Source organism: Cryptomeria japonica, chromosome 10, assembly GCF_030272615.1.
Source record: "Cryptomeria japonica chromosome 10, Sugi_1.0, whole genome shotgun sequence".
In the NCBI taxonomy this organism is placed as follows: domain Eukaryota; kingdom Viridiplantae; phylum Streptophyta; class Pinopsida; order Cupressales; family Cupressaceae; genus Cryptomeria; species Cryptomeria japonica.
Genome location: NC_081414.1, coordinates 733,817,136 through 733,824,657, shown reverse-complemented (window position 1 = coordinate 733,824,657; position 7,522 = coordinate 733,817,136).

Below are 7,522 nucleotides of genomic sequence, written 5' to 3'. Positions count from 1 at the left end.
ATCTGTTGCTTGTCGAATGACCAATTGTGGGTCGCCATATACTTGCAGTTCTTGTAATTTCCATTGTATGGCGAGCCTGAGTCCTATGATCAAGGCCTCATACTCTACTATGTTGTTGGTGCATGGAAATGTGAGCCTGTAAGACTTCGGGATGCTATCACCTTGAGGTGTGATAAACAGAATGCCTGCCCCCGAGCTGTGCCTAGTGTATGAACCATCAAAATATAGCTTCCATGGTTGTGCTTCTGTGATCATGAATATCTCTTCATCTCGAAAATTGGAAATGAGAGGATGATCGCCTATGAGTGGTGCATCGGCCAACTGATCTGCAATAACCTGACCTTTAATAGCTTTACGATCTACATACTCGATGTCAAATTCACTTAGAATCATCACCCATTTGGCCAAGCGGCCTGTCAATGCTGCCTTGCTAAGTAAGTACTTGAGTGGATCAATCTTTGCGATGAGTTGTACCTTGTGTGTCAACAAATAGTGCCGCAATTTAGTGGCTGCCAGGATTACTGCTAGGCAAGCTCGCTCAATAGGTGTGTAATTGAGTTCATAGCCAACCAGTGTGCGAGAGATGTAGTATATAGCACACTCTTTGCCTTCTGTATTATGTTGTGCTAGTAGTGCACCCAATGTTGTACTTGTCGCTGAGATATAAAGTAACAACGGTCTACTTGGATCTGGTGGCATCAGCAATGGTGGATTCATGAGATAGTCTTTAAGTACCTGAAATGCTTGTTGGCATTTGCCATCCCACTGAAAGCGGATGTTCTTGTGTAGCAGGTGTGTGAATGGGTGACATTTATCAGCCAATTGTGCAATGAATCTGCGGATGAATTGAAGTCGTCCTTGTAGTGTTCTTAGCTGACTGATATTCCTTGGAGGTGGCATGTCCATGATTGCCTTAACCTTTGCTAGATCAACCTCAATGCCTTTGCTTGAGACAATGTATCCTAGAAGCTTCCGGAGGTCACTCCAAAGACACATTTCTTTGGGTTGAATCGAACATGGTATTGTTCTAGCCTATCAAAGATTTTATCTAAGATGTGGAGATGCCCATCTCTAGTGAGTGATTTTGCTAGTAAGTCATCCACATAATCTTCCATCATAGTATGCATCATGTCATGGAAGATGGTAGTCATTGCTCTTTGATAGGTTGCTCCTTCATTCTTTAGACCAAAGGGCATTACATTCCAGCAATATGTGCCCCATGGACATGTGAAGGTTGTCTTATGTTGATCTTCGGGTGCGATCTTTATCTGATTGTAGCCGGAGAAGCCATCCATGAGTGAAAGCATCGCATGTCCTGCTGTTAAATCCACTATGATGTCAATATTTGATAGGGGAAAATCATCCTTAGGACAGGCCTTATTTAGATCTCTGAAGTCAGTACAAATACGGATGCCCCCTTTTGGTTTGCCTACAGGCACGATGTTGGAGATCCATTCTGCATAATCAATTGGTCTAATGAAACCAACATCTAGGAGTTTCTTGAGTTCTGTTTTGACTAACACTGCAATCTGGGGATGCATCCTACGAAGCTTCTGCTTGACAGGTTTGGCTCCTTCTGCTACGGCGAGGTGATGCATGACTAAATCAGGATCAAGCCCAGGCATGTCTGCATATGACCATGCGAAGTTGATCTCACGTTGCTGGAAGAACTCTATAAATTTAGGTTGATCCTCTGGAGTGAAAAGAGATGCCAGATGTATGATATGAGGATTTTCAGGAGTCCCCACATTGTATTCTTTGGTCTCCTCAATGAGGATTGTTGATTGTTCCTGTTGTGTACTAGCAGGGAGAATGTCAAACCCTTCATCCTCAGGCGCCTCAGAGAGGTTTTCACCATTGGATACGCTCTTTCTTTTTACTTTTGTCAGATCAAACAGCGCCACAGTGTGGTTTTCACTGGAAGATCCATGTTTTATTGTTATATTTTTGCAGCTGAAGGGTTTGGCATCCGCCCCAAAGTATGTTGCGCTATTAAGTTCAATGGCGAATCCAGCTTTGTGATCCCCACTTGGTAGATTATCCCTTAATTCCAAAAAGTCAGTGATAGCCTCATCGTTTTGGAAGAGGTCAAGACATGGAGGATTTGATTGGTTCCATTCGATGAGTTCAGGGTGGATAATGGGCATTACTTCATCGATTAGGTTAAGTTCGTTAGAGGTATCAGTGAGGGTTAAGACAGTGTGGTGAAGGTCGTTGATGGTACTCTCCCTGTCAGAATCAGGCGTAGGATGAGACGTAGGGTCTGTGGAAGATGTTTCCAGCTCAGGAACCCAAGTGGTCTTTATCTGTGCTTCTCCGTAAACAGGGATGTCTTTGCGTGGCGGAGGTGGTGATGTGTTTTCCTCATCTGAAATGTTAAGCTGTACAGAATCAAATTCCCACTCATGTGAGTCGGTCTCTGAATCACTTTCCAGCATCCGATTGCTATACCATACTGGGATGTCGCTGGAGTTGAATACTGCAAGCGTGATTGGTTTATGTATCTTTGTAGTGATCGGTGCTGCAGGAACTGTGATGGGGATTAAAGGATTTGTCACTGGAAGTATCGGCAGTGTTGATTTAGTGGCTTCTGTTGGAATGACTGGTGCCATAGATGTTGCTGCGGGTTCGGATACAATTGTTGCTACTAATGGTATTATTGATGTGATGGTTGTCGCGGATGGGATTATTGATTTGATTGGTGGGATGTTTGGCATTGGTGATGATTGCGGTGGAGTTGTGAGTCTCGATGGGGCAGTGGGGATAGTGCTTGATGGTGCTTTGATTATGAAAGGTGTCCTCTTTGCAGTAGGTGGGCAAAATGGTTTGCTGGGTTTTCCTTTGAATCTGAGTTTAGGAAGGATTTCTTTTTCAAAGCCCAGGCCTGTATTACCTTTGGGTTTTAATTTTGGTAGCAGAGGTTCATGTCGTCCTTGTTTGCAGTATCCCAAGGCACTCTGACCATCATATCCCATTCTTTGCATAATGAGGAGGCCTTTGCCATACTGTTCCGTAGGAAGTGTAACTTGCGGTTTATCAGTGGTGATGGGATCTTTATAGATCCATTCTGCTAGGTCCTCATCTTGTGTCTCTTCCTCTTGACTTTTTCCAAGGACGAAAGGCGTCAAGGCACATGCAGGCATGATTAGTGGTTGTTGGAGTAACTACTGTGGTTTACCATGTGTTCGAGGAGAAATGGGCATTTGTCCCACACAAAAGAGCTGACTCAAGTTGTATTCTCCAGGACCTTCCTCTGCTACTTTCATCTTAAGCTTTTCTTACTTGGGTATAGGGGTGTTCGAACTGGCAAGAGAGGTGGGACTTATATATGATGTGAAGGAAATGGCTTCCCTATTATTAGGAACAGTAATCTCTGGTTGATGGTTGATATTATGGCAAAAAGCAAAGGGATTTGCATCGCCCAGGATTGTGATCTCTATACCGTTATGTGGGAACTTGATATATTGATGGTAGGTAGATGGAACAGCTTGCATGGCATGTATCCAAGGTCTCCCTAATAATAGATTGTATGGCAGAGGAAGCTCCAGAACCTAACAGATGATGTGCTTTACCACAGGGCCCACTTGGATTGGTAGTACCACAGCTCCTTTGGATGAACGCTCTGCGTCATCATAGGCCTTGATGGTGATCTTCTTGCGAGGATCCACTGACTCTATTGCATATCCCAATGCTGTGACCAACTGTAGTGTACAAATGTTTAGGCCTGCTCCATTATCGATCAAGACTCACTTGATCCTGTGTTGGTTGATAAAGCCTTCAATGTGTAGCGAAGCGTTATGAGGTTGTTGGAAAGAAGAGTTGTCACTTTCAGAAAAAGTGAGACAAGGTGATGACTTTAGATTTCCAACCATGGCTGGAAATTGGTCGGTATTCAGGTTTGCAGGGACTGACGCCTCTTGGAGTGCTTGATCCAAGATTGTTTTATGAGATGGTGATAGGCGTAATAGCTCTAAAACGGATATGAGCGCAGGGGTTTTGTCTAATTGTTCCACAAGATTGTATTGCTTTGGGATGGAGGTGGTGCCTTGTGGAGCTGCCTTAATGGTAACTTTGCCGCGACGTGTAACAACATTGCAATTGGAGTTGGGATTTTTGAAGGTTATAGTTGCAACTTGTTCATTGGCATCATACAGGTGATTTACAGTGTAGTTATACGCAGCCTGTGTATAATAAGTGGTATCAGTGCCTCGCCTGGAAGTGGAAGGACCCCTTTGATCTTGTGATGGAAGTGGATTCTTGAACATCGGATGATCATTATTTGTTGTTTTTGGGTCATGTCCTTCAATCTCAATTTCTCCTCGATCAATAAGATCCTGAATGAGATCTTTCAATCGGTGACAATTACTTGTCTTGTGTCCTCTTCCTTGATGGAACTCACAGTGTTCAGTATCTCTCCACCATGTTGGTTTGACCTGAGGCTCGTAGTTGGATAGTTTAGGTAGAGTGATCAAATTCTGAGAAATGAGTTGTCGCAATACTGTTTCAATGGGTTCCCCTAAGGGAGTGTATGTGCGTTTTTGTTTTTGTGGACGAGGTCTTGGTTCATCATGAGATGTGATGCGACCTTGATTAGGAGGAACATTTGTGTTATTTGGAGGTGGAGGATTTGGTCCTGCAAACCGAACCACAGGTTGTGCATTTTGGATAGTCCGAGCATCCACAACTCCATCGTTGACGATATTCTTATTTTTGTTCCAGAAGTTCGGTTTATCACTATTGAAGCGCGGGCGAGGACCATCTTTTGGTTCATTAAAGATTTTGATGAGTCCTTTCTTGATGAGTGCCCTTTCACATTTTAAACCCTTGGTGATCATATCGTTAAAGGAGTCTGTGTCTTTGACATCCAGGTGAAATTCCATTTCTTCGTTTAAGTTGGAAATGAAAATTTCCACTAGTTCTCGTTCAGGTAACTGAAGAGAACATCTGCTAGACATTTGGCACCATCATTGCAGGAATACTGAGAATAATTCACCTGGTTTTTGTTTAGTGTTGCATTGATCAGCCATGGTGATGTCGCGTTCAATGTTATAAGGATAATGAGATAGGAACTTCTGGATGAGTTCCTCAAATGTTCTAATGCCACCTGGTAGTCGGGAAAACCATGATGTGGTTGTTCCTCCCAAACTTTGGGGAAAAAGGCGCATTAGGTATGTGTCTTCATATGCCACTTCAAGACAAGCGGAATGAAATTCTTGGACATGATCACGGGGATCTCCCTTTCCTCTATATTTTTCAAATTTGGGTGTTTCGAATCCTCGTGGAAAGGGTGGCATATAAAGATTCCTATCAAACGGATAGGGACAGATGTCATTAAGTGAGAATTGATTGGTCTTAACACCACTATGAAGTTGTTGGGCGAGATTCTCGACTTGTTGCCGCAACATCTCTATTTCATTTGGAGGAGGAGGTGGTGGGTTACCTCGAGGAATGTTATATCTGATGTGATTTCTACATCTTTCCTCCTCATGGCGACTTTGTCTTTCTGATGCTTGTCTTAATTGGGCAAGATCAAAGTTAGAGGGGAGTTTGGCTCCTTCTTGAGCGAGTTTTAAGAAGTGAGCATCCGCATTGCTCCTGAGTATTTCATCAAACAATCTGTTAAAGTGAGGGTTATGCTGAACCATTTCGATTGTTGAAGGAGTGGGAGTACTTGGGTTTTCATCATTTATATTTCCTCCAAGTGCTTCTTAAAATTCATTGAGATTTTCGTCTTCTTCTTCCTCAATTTCTATTTCTCGTTGCCTTGACCGTGATCGGGTTTGAGCCATGTTGTTTGCAAGTTTTGTGTGAAGTTGATTGAAAATGATGATGAGTTGTTGATGAAATGAAAGATTTGATGATTGGTGATTTGTTGTTGGATGTGGATCTCTAGCACTTTATGGTAGATGTAACCGAAATTCCTTCTTTGAATTGCTTGTGTGTTTTGAGGAGTTTGGATGTGATAAGGTGTAGAGAAATCTAAGATGTGTTACAGATTTTGACTACCTAGCAATGAGAGGATTAACTCATGAACTAGTTTTAACCTGCGTAGATGTGTCTCTTAGGATGAGCTTATCCTAGATGTAGAAACAATCTAAAGAGTGATGTGATGTGTTTGATTTCAAGCAATATCTAAAAAGGAATTTTGGGACAAGAACCTCTTAATGTTTTGAGAGTTTGGGATGGATTGACGATGAAGTGATGATGTATGAGTAAGATGTTGGATGTTTTGTTTTCAACTTTCAATAAAAACTTTGTGTTACAAATGGAACAAATTCTACTTCTTCCCTTTCAGGTGTTGGTGGCACTTCTCGAGCTGTGTTGTAGGTGATACAGATGTTTGGGAAGAAGTTGGGATTAATCTTTCCTCCTTGATTTTTGTGATAACTCAGAGCTCTATATTGCATAAAAGCTCTGCGGTTCAATGATTCAGAATCAAATTCGTTTGTTTTTCCTTGAAGGTAGAGATGCATGTGATGTAGAAAGACTCTATGTGAGACAAAAATTTGTCTATTGAGATAGAAGAATTTCCTCCTTTTGATCAAAGCCTTTGAGCTTAATGGTCTCCTTTTCAAGTTGATATTCTGATGACACTTCTTCTTTCGCAAGATGTGAAGAATGGTCATAAATTTTGATTCTTTGTTGTTTGTACTTTGTTTTTGGTATTTTTGGTTTTTTTGAGAAATGTTGGATGAATACTTTGTTTTTGAAAATGATTTTCTGATTTTTCTTTGACAAGAAAACAAAGCAAGCACACAAACACAAGAATGTTGCCGAAAAGGCACAAATGAGTTATGGGTCTAGATCAACCCAATCCTTGGACTTGTATATGACCCTTCCTTTAGATGTATTTTAAGGTGTATTTCCAAAGCCTGAAGTCGGCTCAATTTGCACTAGGTCTGTAAAATGAACACACTTCAAACACTTTTTATCCCTAAGGTCAAATGGCCAGTTGTGATAAATTTAGCCCACATCTTGATATTTCTTCGACTTTGGTACTACATACCTTATGAATCCCGTCGTGGCAAGTAAGGATGTGATATACTAAGTCTTGCACGAGCATAACAAATAGATGATCCCTATGATGGGGGAGTCATCACTTTTATCAAGCCACAAGTGACTTTTCAAAAAGCTATGTTTCTACTCAAGGAAATATGTATGGTGAGTATCTTGGGAGCAAAACCATCTATGCTCTTGCACTAAATTATATCGCAAATATCCTCAATCAATAGAATGGGTGGGCTACTACTTAAAGGTGTTTAGTCATGTTCGATGTTTTTGGACATAAGTTCATTCTGCAGTGACTCACTTAAGAGCCTTGTAACTAGTGGTGGGGCCCATTTGTCCTTTCGGCCAGTTACACTGTAGGAATAGCTATACCCAAGGCTACAGCTTTCACTCTCACCTGATTTCTATAGCGGCTCGAAGGATTTACCGCTTGAGGTCGTTCCCAAGAGTATCGATCCCTTGGCAGGCCTCTCTTAAAAAGATAAAATTTTGAGTGTTACTAACACTTTTCTCT